We start from the raw sequence: 18,014 nt of genomic DNA, 5'->3' as shown, positions 1-18,014 counted from the left end.
TCTTTCTCTTGTTCAGTCTTCTGACCTGACTGTTTAATCACTCTGTGTTCTGGTCACCTCTTTCTCACACCATCTCTGGCTCCAGTCTCCTCTAGCTGCAGGGACACCCATGTCATGCTGCCTTGTCGGCTAACCAGACCTTATGTCTGCTCTACTCACATGCTGAGCCCTATCTGATGTTGCACCAGGAAACCATCACTTTCCCTGCATCCTGACCACTCCCATTATGGGCTAGTCTCAACTTTAACTAAGTCTTACCCTGCTGTCAGCATAACACATACAATACTACTACATAGCGCAATTCAAATGACACATTACTTCCACAATACACATGGCACGATCCACATTACATGACAATAACAAGATTGGACTCTTCACGGGGGAAATGGACTGACAAGTCCATCTTCTATAAAATTGTCTATTTTTTGGCTTGTGTCATAAAGACAAACCCAATCCATATGCTCCCTAGTAGGGCATATGTACTTGGGACTCTCTCTGTATACCAGACCATTGACCAACTCCCATTCTAGAGGGCTTGAGCCATCCATCTCCACAAAAAAAATCAGCTTGGAGCAGTATCCAAGTCAAGGAGCTCATTACCTATGAGGAAGCTTTCTGAATATTTGTCCATATTCCTATCTAGTATATTTCAGGATGAAAGTTGAGGTAGGATCCCGTTAAAAGAAGACAGGGCCTCCAATCATTGGCCAAGATCATTTAGTCTTCGCACAAACTATGTATGTAGTGGTGTGAATATACATTAGAGCATAGTTAAGTTGGTTTTGAAAGGTCCACTATGAAATGTTTAGCTCCCGATGACAGATGTTGGTTTGGAAAGAAGGACAAGGCATGTACAATCTTAATGTCCAACCTTATAGTTCTCAGAGGAGATAAGCCACAGCTATCAGCCTACTCCCACATGCCTATTGATCCCATTAGAAGAAGAGAGGACCTCCAATCTTTGACCAGGATCATTCAGTCTTCCTACAAACTATGTATATAGTGGTGTGAATATACATTAGAGCATCGTTGAATTGGTTTCGATAGGTCCACTATGAAATGGATAGCCCGATGACAGATGTCAATGTGGAAAGAAGGATTGGGTATGCTCAATCTTAATGTCCAACCTTATAGTTCTCAGAGGAGATAAGCCACTGCTAGTAGCCTACTCCCACATGCCTAGTGAATACATACGCAATTGAACACTGAACTGGAGCAGAGTCAGAATAAATAGCTGTTGGTTTTATTGAAGGTTTATGGGCAGCTTCAGTCTAAGAAACCTAAATGATGGTATTCATATCTTACATTGCCAGATATGGAATGGTCACTTGTGACTTCGGAGTAATATTCCTAGCTAATTTGACTGTGGAGATTCTTTGTAACGTGGTCATAAGTTCTTGTGAATAAAACTGTTCCGATCCTAAAATGTTTTGAGCTTCAACAATAAAACTCCACACAATGTACCTCGCTGATCCGTCAGTAGCTTGTACCATGGAATCACCAAATGCTCTTCCTATTCAAACACCCTAATGCTTGCTAAAAGAAAACTGTAAAATGACATTACCAGCTTTTCTAACAGCCCGAATTGCTTCATTCTGTCTTATTAAGTCGGTCTTGTATTTATGTTAATGAAATAAAGGAATATGAGGTTTCCAGGCGTTTAAACTTCTTATGAGTCTGATTTACATAATGGAAGTGCTAAGACCTTTGAAATAAAATATCTTACAATATTGGTTCCTTTTTTTTCTGTTGCCCCTTCCCTATTCTTTGCCTGATTTAATGGGTGGAGATCATTTGCTGGTGGTTTTGAAGAAGTAGGTTTTGTAAAGAATCAAGTGGGATCAATAGAGTTTTCAGAATAGTCCAAGTATCTAAAACCTGTATGGAGGCCAAGGAGAAGGAAGACCTCTGTTATGGTTGTCACCATCTTTTCTGTAGGTATGTATGTAGGACTTAGACTTTAAAATATAAAGCTGGGTTCACATTGATGATCATATTTCAGATTTTCTGTTCTGTCACAAGTACATAAAACCAAATAAACCAGCAATGCTAAATCCATAACTTGATGGCCACCAAGGTCAACTGAGGAACATCAATGATTATGGAATCCAGTTGGCTCCATCCTTTTTTGTAGGTGTCTATTTACAGCTTTAGCAATCTTAGGCTGGATTCAAATCAATGCAACTATTTTTGGTTTTATTCACTGTCAACCCATAAAAAACAGCAGTACCAAACCCATTACTTGATGCCCAATAAGGTTGGCTAATGGGCCCCTTTGACTAAAATGTGATCTATTTGGTGTCAATCATAAGTGTTCATCATTTTACTTAAAAATTACAATTCATGGTATAGTTCAATCTTTTCTTATGAAATCTGCTATGGAGAGTCCCATGCAGATGGCAACCGAGGCTTAAAGGTGCACTCCAAGGATAATGCCTAGGTTATGCCAACTACAAGGGAGTGGGACATTACATACAAACATGAAGGTGTTTTATTTAAGAGACAATTTAATGACTAATCTCTAGCCTATGCATTTACTTTCTAATGGATGACCCCTTGTTTGAAAAATAGGGCTATATTGTTCTTTCTCTAAAAGTTGATCACTTGAACTGTTACGATGTTGGGAAATATTGGAAACAGAGCTCAACATTATACTAGCACTATAGCCTCTTCATTTTTGCGGAAGCAGGTACGGTAATTGGAAAAGAGAAAGTGATGGTAAATTCTATAATGTAGACGAAGGTTGAAGACAACACCATTATTGGGCGAAGTCGATCAATGGAGAGACTGTCATGAGTGTGACATGACCTGATATGATCTCGAGGCAATCTGGGGTCAGAAGGTCACAGTGCATTGTGGATTGCAGATCCCCTTTAGTGTCTGCTCACTGTGTCATATTTAATTCCATCCGGTACTAAAGGGATTAAGGTTCATTTCTATCCTGCAGTGATCTAACAAGTAGTTGTAATCTCAGCTGTTATACGTATCAACTCCTCAATCCTTCCTATCAGTATGATAATGCCAGTATAGCGCTGGCTTTAGCTTATATAGGAAAATCCTGGTGATTGGTGCGCTTTAAGATTGGTTTTGGATCCGCACTTGACCTGAACCCCAAAAAAAGTCACTAATTGGGCAGTTTGGGTATCCGTCCACATGGCGCCAGCCATAAACAGTTCACTTCCGGTGGCAGGTGGGTGGGATTTCTCCATTTTGTGGGGGAGCACACAACATTTCATCATGCTGTTGTTTCCCCCAGTGTGAGCCGTTCAAACACTGCAAGCGCCTCGCACTGAGCTGAGGACCGAGTGCACCTGAGCACAGCGATACTCGCGGGACTGGTCACCATACGTAAAGCGCCCAAATGCCGAACTCTGTTTTTTGTGTAAAGTCTATGTTTGGTACGTACACCGACCACCGACTCTCGGTTTGTTCATCTCTATTCCTCACACATCCATGAGGCTGATGTCAAAAATATTTCCCCTGTTCGTCCTTTTGTTTCCCAAAAGTTCTCCCTATTGAGATGGTGAGAAAACATTAACTGCTGTTTATACAGCATGGGGCTGGTTTGCTAAGAAAGTCCCTATTTTCATTAGCTAGATTGTAGCCCGAAAGGTTAAGCACACAATGAGATCCAAGCGAAGAAGAACACTCACTTTATCTCGGCATCGCAATACCATAAATTATTATTTTTAACCATCTCTTTGTGCGTGATTGGCTGGAGATAAAGTATTCTCTAGACGACGGAAAGGGCGCATTTGACACCGGAGAGACAGAAAATTTGGGTTTCTCTTAATCTATAAATCATGGTTTTTTTTTTCTTTTTCCAGCAGAATAGAATTATTTATTTCACAGGAAAAATCCATTGTCGTCTCCTCCGAGTACAAAGACGTTTTTCAGAAAATCCGCAAATTCATAAAGTTGGAATTCTCTGTTTTGTTGTATTGGAGAAGCCAATAAAATGAAAATGTAATAATGGAAATATGCAGACGGATCTTGCCGAGGTTTGTTTTTTGAATAATTTACTTCCATTTTAAATAAACATATGAAACAAAACTCTCTGAATATCCTCCTCCTATTTGGTAATATCCCTATAAATTAGTAACTTTACATCCAATGGGGGAAATTAATGTATATTGCACTGTTTCCTATATATTCTCATTTTTTATGCTGTTTTACATTTTTTTCTTACATAATATACACTCTACTTGTGCATCTTTTCCCTTATACATAAGTATATATTTAATTACATCTGACTCTATCCCTCCCCCTCCACCCAAGCAGTTCACATTATCCTTTGTGCTACTCATCTTACACTGTGAGTGATGCGACATATAAAGATTGATATGTCATGCGATGTTTGGCTCTACACACACCTGCTGGCATGGTGTCGTCAGACTCTGTTCACACTACTGAATCTGACAAGCAACCCGAGGCTTCTGGAGTGTTCAGCCAGAGCCGGGCATCGGCTTGTTCAGTTTCACTGGTCTGCAGCTCTGCAAGAGTTAATTCCTGCAGTCTGCTGAGTAGGACCTAAGTGCTCAGGTTGCTGACTGCCAAGTGCAGCTGTCACGTCCCTATTTAAGACACTGCCTCCTTCCGGGAGGTGCCGATGATATCTTCAGTTTTTACTCCAGCGATTCCAGTCTTGGTGCTTTTCTTGTATATGGTGATTAATGCTGCGTTTCTCAGTGGTGTTAGCGTTCCCCTGTTGTGCATTACTTCCTTCCCATTTGCGTTTCCCCCCAGTACAAATATTGTCTCTCCTGTGTGTTTTGAGTGCTGTGTGTACGAATTTCCGTTCTCCCTTGTCCGTGTCATTTTGTGGGGTATTATCTGCGTTTTCCAGCCCGCATCAAGGGTGTGGGAAAGGGGGGAGTAACATCAGTGTCAAGACAGGAGTTAGGGTCACGCTGGGGGCTCAGACCTGGCTACCATCACACGTACATCCGAGATAAGAGACAGCGCAGGGTCACAAATCTTAAGGCTAGCCCAGGGACCCGTGTCCTGTCTGACATGATCTTTTTTTCATTTTTTGGTGACCTTATACTTTAGATTTTTAGATTATTGCTCCATGCTATGTAATATCTTTTACATGACCCACCCATGAGGAGCTATAAAAAAAAAAATCACAACTACTGTCAGCTTATTTTTCTTAAATATACAAATAATTTATTAAAAGACAAGAAATACTTTCATGTACACAAAAATAAGAAGATTTGTTGTATGTGACCAAAATTGAATTCAGTCACTCAATGGAAGAGAGAATAATCTGGGCACTTCGGGCTCTTTTAGAGTATGATTGTTCACAGAAACTTTCATCTAGATGCGTTCTACTGACTAATGGCCAGCTGCTTGTTTGTTGCCTGATCAATTGGTTACAAGCGTATCCGTATCCATTTTATGTAAACTATGATGTAGTGATAGCAATTACAAGTGGTTGAGTAAAACTTTCTAGTTTGATCATTGCTGGAAGAAAATAGTCTCCAACAATCGCCGATTGATTTCCTTTATGGTGACGAGTAGCTTCACAATCAATGTTTATGTCACGATGGCGATGGGTTATCGGGAAACAGGAGCTCCTGAGATGTCCCTCAAGCTAGGGGGTCCTATGCTGTCCCTAATCTCAGGGAAACTCCTGATGGTGGTGAGGCCTCAGTCCCATTTCTGGCCCTACTCCTGACCAGACCTCGTCAGAATTCCACCCTCCCCCTCCAACTAGGGAAGGACAGTACAGGAGTGTGATGAAATCTACAGACAAGGGAACACCAAAGCTCTGTCACAGAGCACACACACACACAAAGGTAAAGACAATAAGAGGTTCAGGAGGAAAAGAAAGAGCAGGATGGAAGCTACAAAACTACTGGGGTAGACACAACAATCGCACCAAGCAAAGAGAACAACTTTCAACAGTAAGTCTGGGACAGCACACCTCAGACCAACAGACCAACATACAATAAACTATAGCTGGCATAGGTGGAAAGTTTCAATCAGCATAAATAGGGGAGAGCAGATGTAATAGGCCTCCCCACAACATGTGACCAAAGGAGTAAGCAGACAAGCAGAGATTAAGTCTTGCTAGCTTGCCTATGAATCAGCACACAGCAGGTCAATGCCCAAGTCTGCTTGTGCTGATCCCAGACACCATAGAAACCATTGGGCGGAGTATCAAACATTTCTATGGGCAGTTTCCCAATTGACTAGTAAATTTGAGTCATGGGTGTGATTAAGTGATTAATGCAGGTGGTGACAGACCTCATTGCCCTTAGGGCCCTAGGACATTAGTGGCTTAGTGCCCTGGCACATTAATGACTTAGTACCCAGGAATATTAATGATTTAGTACCCTGGAACATTAATGACTTAGTACCTTGGGACATTAATCACTTAGTGCCGTGGCACATTAATGACTTAGTGCCCTGGAACATTAATGACTTGGTACCTTGGGACATTAATGACTTAGTGCCCTGGGACATTAATGACTTAGTGCCCTGGGACATTAATGACTTAGTGCCCTGGCACATTAATGACTTAGTACCCTGGGACATTAATGATTTAGTACCCTGGGACATTAATGATTTAGTACCCTGAAACAGTAATGACTTAGTACCCTGGGACATTAATGATGTAGTACCCTGGGACATTAATGATTTAGTACCCTGGAACATTAATGACTTAGTGCCCTGGCACATTAATGATTTAGTGCCCTGGCACATTAATGATTTAGTGCCCTGGGACATTAATGACAGTGCCCTGGGACATTAATGACTTAGGACCCTGGGACATTAATGCCTTAGTACCCAGGGACATTAATGACTTAGTGCCCTGGCACATTAATGATTTAGTGCCCTGGCACATTAATGATTTAGTGCCCTGGGACATTAATGACAGTGCCCTGGGACATTAATGATGTAGTACCCTGGGACATTAATGACTTAGAGCCCTGGAACATTAATGACTTAGTGCCCTGGTACATTAATGATTTAGTGCCCTGGCACATTAATGATTTAGTGCCCTGGGACATTAATGACAGTGCCCTGGGACATTAATGACAGTGCCCTGGGACATTAATGACTTAGGACCCTGGGACATTAATGACTTAGTGCCCTGGGACATTAATGTCTTTGTGCCCTGGAACATTAATGACTTAGTGCCCTGGGACATTAATGACTTAGTGCCCTGGGACATTAATGTCTTTGTGCCCTGGAACATTAATGACAGTGCCCTGGGACATTAATGACTTAGGACCCTGGGACATTAATGACTTAATACCCAGGGACATTAATGACTTAGTGCCCTGGGACATTAATGTCTTTGTGCCCTGGAACATTAATGACTTAGTGCCCTGGGACATTAATGACTTAGTGCCCTGGGACATTAATGATTTAGTACCCTGGAACATTAATGACTTAGTACCTTGGGACATTAATCACTTAGTGCCGTGGCACATTAATGACTTAGTGCCCTGGAACATTAATGACTTGGTACCTTGGGACATTAATGACTTAGTGCCCTGGGACATTAATGACTTAGTGCCCTGGCACATTAATGACTTAGTACCCTGGGACATTAATGACTTAGTGCCCTGGCACATTAATGACTTAGTACCCTGGGACATTAATGATTTAGTACCCTGGGACATTAATGATTTAGTACCCTGAAACAGTAATGACTTAGTACCCTGGGACATTAATGATGTAGTACCCTGGGACATTAATGACTTAGTACCCTGGAACATTAATGACTTAGTGCCCTGGCACATTAATGATTTAGTGCCCTGGCACATTAATGATTTAGTGCCCTGGGACATTAATGACAGTGCCCTGGGACATTAATGACTTAGGACCCTGGGACATTAATGCCTTAGTACCCAGGGACATTAATGACTTAGAGCCCTGGAACATTAATGACTTAGTGCCCTGGTACATTAATGATTTAGTGCCCTGGCACATTAATGATTTAGTGCCCTGGGACATTAATGACAGTGCCCTGGGACATTAATGACAGTGCCCTGGGACATTAATGACTTAGGACCCTGGGACATTAATGACTTAATACCCAGGGACATTAATGACTTAGTGCCCTGGGACATTAATGTCTTTGTGCCCTGGAACATTAATGACTTAGTGCCCTGGGACATTAATGACTTAGTGCCCTGGGACATTAATGTCTTTGTGCCCTGGAACATTAATGACTTAGTGCCCTGGGACATTAATGACTTAGAGCCCTGGGACATTAATGACTTAGGGCCCTGGGACATTAATGACTTAGTACCCTGGGACATTAATGACTTAGTACCCTGGGACATTAATAATTTTTATGCATGGGTGAAAAGGTCCGAAATCCCAAATGGAAGCACAAAATCTCATTTCGGCTTATTTGCTATACTAACTGTACATGCTTTCACTGTGATAGTGACACCATTGGTAAGTAGTGGTAAAAGGATTAGAAATATAATAGAGACGTAGAATAAATTGTGTAATCTCTTGCAGAATCCAGATCTGACCACAGTAAGGAGAGGGACGTGTTGCTTTCAATCTGTAACATCAATAACCGAAGTCTATTCACTGACTGCGTTCGCACAGAGGAACTGTCATTGTATAGAATACTATAACATGACATCCATACTGACACAGAAAACTGAAAATAATACCTTGTAATTTTTTTTTAGCCATTTCACAAAAAAAAATCAACTTTCCTTTCTGAAAAATAGCCTCATAAATGATATTAATGGGTCTGTGTGGGAGATGTAGCTATCAGGGTATATCCAGCTAAATGGGGCTGATTCTTTAGTCGGCGGCAGCAGCCAAGAAGAGATTCAGACAGAAAACAATACCGCATACAACGGTGTGGGCAGAATTTTAATTTCATAAATGCTGGAATAAAGTCTGTGATACAGAGCTGAGCAGAGATATTGTACGCACATACAATGCACGATGCCGGCTCACTGGGTATATACCGCACAATCGACATTAAGCATATTGAGACGGTATTATTCAGGATGATTATGAGATGTAGGTGTGGATAGGACGAGTTACACTCTGTATTTCCTCCTGCAATTTTAAATGCATGCGATGAAGGGTGAATGTTTTCTTTGCAGCTGGCGCCCAATATGGGAACTGTGTATTCGTCATGATGGACAAAGCAATTCATCGAATGACTAACTTGCCAAATTTAATTAATCTCCCTTCTGGGAAATGGCATTCCTCAGTTATAATGATGCCTGCTTTACCTCTTCTATTGACACAACTGCTTCTTTAAGATCTTCCAGATCAGCTGCCTGTGTGAGTCAAGAAGTCATCTCAGAAGTCTGCCATCTATCTATCTATCTATCTATCCATCTTTCTCATCTATCTACATCTATCTAGTATCCATATATCCAGCCATCCATCTGGCTCCCTTCTCCTGTGGCCATCCCCCTTTGTAATAGTCCATGCTGGGTTTCTTAGGTAATTTGAGGAATGTCTCTTAGCTTAGCCTCAAGGCCGCTTTACACGCTGCGATATCGGTACCGATATCACTAGCATGCGTACCCGCCCCCATCGTTTGTGCGACACGGGCAAATCGCTGCCCGTGGCGCACAAAATTGCGTAGACCCGTCACACTACTTACCTGCATAGCGACGTCGATGTGACCAGTGAACCGCCTACTTTCTAAGGGGGCGATTCTTTCGGCGTCACAGCGCCGTCACTAAGCGACCGCCCAATAAGAGCGGAGGGGCGGAGATGAGCGGGACGTAACATCCCACCCACCTTCTTTCTTCCGCATTGCCGGCGGCTGCAGGTAAGGTGAGGTTCCTCGTTCCTGCGGTGTCACACGTAGCGATGTGGGATGCCGCAGGAACGACGAATTTCATCGTCCAAGCATCAACAACGATAATTGGAAAGAGGGGGGATGTCACGATGAGCGATTTTGAACGTTTTTGCGACGATTCAAAATCGCTCATAAGTGTCACACACAACGACATCGCTAAAGCGGCCGGATGTGCGTCACAAATTCCGTGACCCCAACGTCATCGCTTTAGTGATGTCGTAGCGTGTAAAGCGGCCTTTATGCCTTAGAAGGCCAGATCTGGCATATGCCAGGTGCTTGGTATTAAAGGGGTTATCCACTAGTAGGACCATCATTTCTCATTCCCCATGTTTGGCCCCATTAAATGAAAAAATGTTATATTCACCTCCCATGCCAATGCCGTTAGAGCCAGCGCTTACGTTTCGATCTAATGTGAGGTTATGACATCACACGAGCCCTGCCTCCAATCATCATCTGGCTTCCCTCTCCTCGCCTTTGGACGTATGAGTAATCAACGGGAAGTGAGCAGCAACCACAGCTCTTACTTCCTGCTAATTGCTTATATGTCCAAAGGCGGGGAGTGGGAAGCCAGCGGTGACTCGGGATGGGGCTTGCAGAACTTTACAATCTCACATGAGCTCTGGTAACCTAAGTGCTGACACGGGATGTGAGTACAAGTTTTTTCATTTAAGAAAGCCAAACATGAGGAATGAGAAAGGGTTGTCAATGTAGTGGGGTTAGTTTTCTAAAATTTACCAAAAATGTGTTTGCAATGCTACTTGGCTCCAGTTGGGTGTCTGTCATCTTCTCAGCTTCTTCTTATTTTCAAGCTACAAGCAGAGTTTTTTTCTATGCTCAGTCCAGTTTGCTTTCTGTCACTCATATCAACTTCTCAGCAAGTTAACAAACTGATTGGAACAATTTTCTATCCTGTTCATTCATACTTGTACTACACAATCAAGGTAATACATCTCATAAAGCGTATCTCCAGTTTGCCTATATTCGCTACTTTCCTGTGGTTAACAATTTCCTTTCTACATGGACCAATTTGCAAATATCGTTGCTAGTAATTATTACCCTGCTGGAATACACCAGACTGCATTTACATATCTGTTACTCCTGTGTAGAACTCCACTGACATCATCACCTGAAGCCTTTTAATGCCAGCTCCGGCAGAGGTCTGGCACTTGGGTATTAAGTAACAATATCCACAATATCCTCAAGTTTTCCAGTAATTTTTGCAGTGATATATGCCACATGGTACATGTAGCAAGGAGATTATAGAGTCCAGGTGTGAAGTAACGACCCAACTTGATGATACCAGACTGCACTTACATTTCTGTTACTCCTGTGGTTAACCATTTCCCTGCTGGAAGATACCAGACTGAATATGCTTTCTTGATATATCTCACACAGACTAACCTGCAGATTACAGTAAAATAAACACTTTAATTTAATTTGGCGTGTCTTGGATTCTTCCACACTTTATAATTTTATCTACCACAGAGCACCCAATCTAGTCAGCCGTTGTGTACCTAGCATCATTTTTCTACTGAATTTCTCTTTTATACCTGTACCTAAGCATTGGCCTGCTGGAAGATACCAGACTGCATTTACACCTTTGTTATTCCTGTGTTTAACCATTTCCCTGCTGGAAGATACCAGACTGAATATGTTTCTCTGTTGTACCTCACAGACTAACCCACAAATTGCATTAAAGTAAATGCTTTAATCTATTTTTTTTAATTTGGAGTATCTTAGATTCCTTCCTGAGTTTATGATTTTATCTACCACAGATCACCAAATCTACAGTAGTCAGCAGTAGTATACCTACTATAATTTTTCCATTGGATTTCTCTTTTACACCTGTACATAAGCATTGACCTGCTGGAAGATATCAGAGTGCACTTACTCCTTTTGTTACTCCTGTGTTTAACCATTTCCCTTCTGGAATATACCAGACTGAATATATTTCTCTGTTATATCTCACACAGACTAACCTGCAGATGACATTAAAATAAACACTGTATTTTAATTTGTAGTGTCTTGGATTCCTTTCTCACTTTATGGTTTTATCTACCACAGAGCACCCAATCTAGTCAGCCGTTGTGTACCTAGCATCATTTTTAAATTGGATTTCTCTTTTATACATGTACCTAAACATTGGCCTGCTGGAAGATACCAGCCTGCATTTACACCTTTGTTATTCCTGTGTTTAACCATTTCCCTGCTGGAAGATACTAGGTTAAATATTTTTCTCTTTTATACCTCACACAGACTAACCTGCAGATGACATTAAAGAGTCAGGATTGCATTCCTATGGTTAACTGTGTCCCTGCTGGAAGATATAAGCTTCCTATATGATTATTCTTCCCATGTGTATCCACACATCTGTCACTCTATCTTCTGTGCTACCTGCTCAGCTTGTTTCTCTTCTGTCCTGCTGTCCGTTTTCCTGCTTGTCAAGACCCACTCCTCTGCACCATCGCCTCTAGTCAGTGCTGCTTACCCTGCTTAGAAAATCCACTTCAACAGATAAGCACTATACATGTTCCTTTCTGCAAATTTTATTAAAGGCTCCAAATTCTAACTTTACAAGGCCAATATATTATCAAAACATTCTAGGAATACACTAAACAGGGCACAACTCACATTTAACCACTGGGTGATCATTAAAGACATAAACATGTCATCACAGACTATTTCAAAATCATATATCTTTTTCAAAATTAGTTCTCATGTCAAGCCAAAAGAAAAGGTAAGACAGGACACATCTGTCTTCATGAACCAGGAGGATCAGGATAAATAATGGCATGAGTCCCCCTTCAAGCCCAGGACAGGACAGTAATAAAGATTCCTGACTAATTAAAAAATGTTATGCTAGCATGATTTATTTGACCAAAAATAATCAGCATTTTTATCGACCAAGACTAATCACTTTTATCAAAGGCAAGGGCTGATTATTGCCAAGACCCTTGTTATTGTTGCACTGGATGATAAAAAGCCTTTTAGGCTGCTTTCACACATCCATTTTTTGCACTGCGGCTCAATCCGGCTCAAAAACATATGCAACGGATGCAGCGAAAAAAAACTGATCCGTTGCATACGTTTTTCCATGCGGCCTGTCCGTTTTTTGACAGATGCGGCTTGATACCAAGCATGCGCAGTTCAAAAAACCGCATCCGGCGGCCGGATGCGGTCTTTGCCGCAGGACGCCGCATCCAGCGTCCATAGGCTTGCATTGTAAATTGCACCGCATCGCAACGGATCCCGCGCGATGCGTTTACCAGGCAACGTTCCATCCGGCCGCCGCATGGGCTAAATATGCCGCATCCAGCAAAAAACGGATGCAACGCAAGGCCATGCGTCACAATACGACGCTAATGCAAGTCTATTCGGAAAAAACACAACCGGCGGCAAAAAAAAACGGTTGTGTTTTTTCTGCAAAGCGCCGTATTGTGCCGCTCAGCAAAAACCGGATGTGTGAAAGCAGCCTTACCCATAAGCTTTAATAGGCTTTACATTCATGGTTCTTGATTATTTTAAATATGCCGTGCAAGCAATGCATCACAGGAGTGTCGGGGGTTAATAGATTCTACGAATGGTCATAGTCTTCATAAACAGATTCCAAAAATATCTGGTAACGAACTTTGCGGTGATCATGGGGTGATATGAGCAGGACCAGCTATGGGCTATCCTATACTTGGGACGAAGAGTCAGCTCACTGCCCAAGCCCAGTGTCTACATATTGCGCCCCCTGCCTGTTAGTTCTTCGCACCCCGGAATATGAAACTACCTGATGCTGTATTGGTTCTCCACCATCTGTTCACCTGACAGTGTCCTATATACCAAACCCAAACTGGTCCTAAAAGTAAAAGCCACAACACACATCACGCCACTGGACTTGATCACTTGGGCACCTATTATTTGGCCAATGGTCACTAACTGTTCAAGAAAGGCAAATGTCCAAAATGAAGCTAAAAATCTAATTTATTGATTGTACTGTGCTATTTTCATGGAATGACAAGGGCACCCATCAGAACTGTTATATGGGCGTCATATGGTTGCTTTATAATGATACATCAGAGAGATGGCAATGCGATTTGTACACTATATGACCCAATAATGGATAACAATATTGTTCAATTACTATACAATACATCATACAAGATGGCAATGTTATTTGGGTACTATGTTGTCATGCAGAAATTCGAGGAAGGTCCGGTGCACAGCCAGGCACGCAACAAACAGGGGTTTCACTACCACAAACAAGCAGGGGTACGCCGGGGACTCTTTAACAACGGTGGGCCCTAGTGCTAGTGAGAGGGAAGATGGACACCTCCTCCACTTACCTACAACTTACCCTGCACTCCCCTATACAGTTTCCTAACCTGTCGCCGAGCAGGAATCTGAAGCCCTGAGTGACCCTACAATGGTCCTGGCTAGGGAGTGGACAGGTAAGGCTCACTAGTCCCACTGCTGCACTAATAACACACAAGGGAAGGAAGACAAACAGGGGAATCAACAAAGGATAAACTCCAACTTCTTGGCTGCAGTCTGGCACCACAACAGACAGTAAAAGTTCCAACAGCTCCTTTCACTTCCAGGCCAAGTCTCAGACTGAAGATTCAGTAAAACTGGCACCCTCTGCAGACAGTAGAGGGTAAATATAAAGACTGGGACTGGTCCCAAACCAGAAACACCTGAGGAGAGGCAATGAGTAATCTGCTGGCAAGGAGAAACTGACATTAACCCATTACATGCCAAAAGAAGGGAAACTACATTTAATATTGAGAAGCTTGCATCAAAATGACTCTATAGCCCTGAATCTGTCACTAGTGTCAAAATGCAGAGAGACAGCCATGACATATATGATACAAAATGCCAAAGTTATTTGTATACTGCATGATACATTATACAAGATGGCAGTTATTTGGGCACTGTATGAATATATTAATTGGGCGCCATATGATACATGGGACACATTATTTGAGAACTGTAGGATTATATATTGTTTGGATACTATATGAGACCATAAGATACATTATAGGTGACTGTCATTTTTTGACACATATATTATATTTTGTAAGGGTGGAAATTAATATTTGGGCGCTGTATGATACACGTACGAGAGGGCGGTATTTGGTTATAGAGTAAAATTAAATTATTTTGACCCTATATGATACATCATAACAATGGGAAAGTATGATTATATTATTTGGGCACTATAATGTATCTCATAGGATAATGATGGAAATATTATATGGGTACAGTACTATTATATTATTTGAGCACTACACTGTGTGCAGAATTATTAGGCAAATGAGTATTTTGATCACATGATACTTGTTATACATGTCGTCCTACTCCAAGCTGCATAGGCTGAGAGCCAACTACCAATTAAGTAAATCAGGTGATGTCTGTAATGAGGAGGGGTGTTTTGTAATGACATTGTGATGCCCCTGGACTATCGGGTCGTCACAGGGTATTGCACAATCTGCCCTCCCCGTGCAGTTGCAGTATTCACCTCCTTCTTGCAGCAGTCTTGAAATTGCCAAACTTTAAAGCGTGATCACTGAACAATAAGCGTTTCATGGCAAATAGCCAACAGGGTCGCAAGAGGCGTGTTGGGCAAAAAAGGCACAAAATAACTGCCCATGAATTGAGGAAAATCAAGCGTGAAACTGCCAAGATGCCATTTGCCACCAGCTTGGCCATATTTCAGAGCTCAATATGCGAGGAAACATATTAATGGTTCCAGTATATGTCACGGGCGGAGGGGACGCGCTCGCCACGCTCGGGTTCGCTGCTTCTGCTGCTGCTCGGTGGCTCGAGTGGTGGGCCGGACTCGAGCAGCGCTCCTCGCCCACGAGTGAAAAGGGGGTGGTTTGTTTTGGGAGATAGTTCGTGACGCCACCCACGGGTCGTGGTGATTATAGGCAGGGCCGGCGTCAGCCCCCGGCATACCCGGGCAAATGCCGGGGCCCTGGAGAGCCGGGGGGGCCCACTCGGCCTCGTCAGCTCTGGTGCACCTTGGCCGGGGCCCACTCTCCTTAGTTCTGCGGTCCCCGGGCCGAGTTCCGGGGACCGCAGTCCTCGGCAGGAATCTGCGGCGCCGTCTCTTTAAGGCGCGCAGACTTCCTGATTTGAACTTCATCTGTGGGCGGAGCTACAGACCGGCATCCTGCTCAGTCCCACAGATGAGAGTTGCAGTGCCAGCCAGCGACCCCCAGCACAGCGTGTCCCTCCGGCGCTGTGTGGGCCCCATCTGCACCGTGACCTGCGCGGTATGTGCCCTCCCCAACCCCGATTTATGCCCCCCCCCCGGAGCCGCGCGTGTCTGTCTCTGTCTGTATGTAGCAGAGCTAGGTGTGTATGTATATAGCAGAGCTATGTGTGCATGTATATAGCAGAGCTATGTGTGCATGTATATAGCAGAGCTATGTGTGTATGTATATAGCAGAGCTATGTGTGTATGTATATAGCAGAGCTAGGTGTGTATGTATATAGCAGAGCTATGTGTGTATGTATATAGCAGAGCTATGTGTGCATGTATATAGCAGAGCTATGTGTGTATGTATATAGCAGAGCTAGGTGTGTATGTATATAGCAGAGCTATGTGTGCATGTATGTAGCAGAGCTAGGTGTGTATGTATATAGCAGAGCTATGTGTGCATGTATATAGCAGAGCTATGTGTGCATGTATATAGCAGAGCTATGTGTGTATGTATATAGCAGAGCTAGGTGTGTATGTATATAGCAGAGCTAGGTGTGTATGTATATAGCAGAGCTAGGTGTGTATGTATATAGCAGAGCTAGGTGTGTATGTATATAGCAGAGCTATGTGTGCATGTATATAGCAGAGCTAGGTGTGTATGTATATAGCAGAGCTAGGTGTGCATGTATATAGCAGAGCTATGTGTGTATGTATATAGCAGAGCTAGGTGTGTATGTATATAGCAGAGTTATGTGTGTATGTATATAGCAGAGCTATGTGTGTATGTATATAGCAGAGCTATGTGTGCATGTATATAGCAGAGCTATGTGTGCATGTATATAGCAGAGCTATGTGTGCATGTATATAGCAGAGCTATGTGTGCATGTATATAGCAGAGCTATGTGTGTATGTATATAGCAGAGCTATGTGTGTATGTATATAGCAGAGCTATGTGTGTCTGTATATAGCAGAGCTATGTGTGTATGTATATAGCAGAGCTATGTGTGTATGTATATAGCAGAGCTATGTGTGTATGTATATAGCAGAGCTATGTGTGTATGTATATAGCAGAGCTATGTGTGCATGTATATAGCAGAGCTATGTGTGCATGTATATAGCAGAGCTATGTGTGTATGTATGTGGCAGAGCTATGTGTGTATGTATGTGGCAGAGCTATGTGTGTATGTATGTGGCAGAGCTATGTGTGCATGTATGTGGCAGAGCTATGTGTGCATGTATATAGCAGAGCTATGTGTGCATGTATATAGCAGAGCTATGTGTGTATGTATGCAGCAGAGCTATGTGTGTATGTATATAGCAGAGCTATGTGTGTATGTATGTGGCAGAGCTAGGTGTGTATGTATATAGCAGAGCTATGTGTGCATGTATATAGCAGAGCTATGTGTGCATGTATATAGCAGAGCTATGTGTGTATGTATGTGGCAGAGCTATGTGTGTATGTATATAGCAGAGCTAGGTGTGTATGTATATAGCAGAGTTATGTGTGTATGTATATAGCAGAGCTATGTGTGTATGTATATAGCAGAGCTAGGTGTGTATGTATATAGCAGAGCTATGTGTGCATGTATATAGCAGAGCTATGTGTGCATGTATATAGCAGAGCTATGTGTGTATGTATGTAGCAGAGCTATGTGTGTATGTATATAGCAGAGCTATGTGTGTATGTATATAGCAGAGCTATGTGTGTATGTATATAGCAGAGCTATGTGTGCATGTATATAGCAGAGCTATGTGTGTATGTATATAGCAGAGCTAGGTGTGTATGTATATAGCAGAGTTATGTGTGTATGTATATAGCAGAGCTATGTGTGTATGTATATAGCAGAGCTATGTGTGCATGTATATAGCAGAGCTATGTGTGCATGTATATAGCAGAGCTATGTGTGCATGTATATAGCAGAGCTATGTGTGCATGTATATAGCAGAGCTATGTGTGTATGTATATAGCAGAGCTATGTGTGTATGTATATAGCAGAGCTATGTGTGTCT

General features: G+C 42.4%; 1 protein-coding gene across 2 annotated transcripts in view; it reads right to left on the bottom strand.

The window, feature by feature from the left end:
- The window catches only part of ELFN1 (extracellular leucine rich repeat and fibronectin type III domain containing 1), a 764,272-nt gene that overhangs the window by 94,941 nt on the left and 651,317 nt on the right, over nt 1-18,014 (bottom strand). The window lies entirely within an intron of this gene.

This window comes from Anomaloglossus baeobatrachus, chromosome 7, assembly GCF_048569485.1.
Source record: "Anomaloglossus baeobatrachus isolate aAnoBae1 chromosome 7, aAnoBae1.hap1, whole genome shotgun sequence".
NCBI classification, from domain to species: Eukaryota; Metazoa; Chordata; class Amphibia; order Anura; family Aromobatidae; genus Anomaloglossus; species Anomaloglossus baeobatrachus.
Note: the sequence above shows the minus strand (reverse complement) of the source record. Positions and strands in the feature narration are given on the sequence as shown.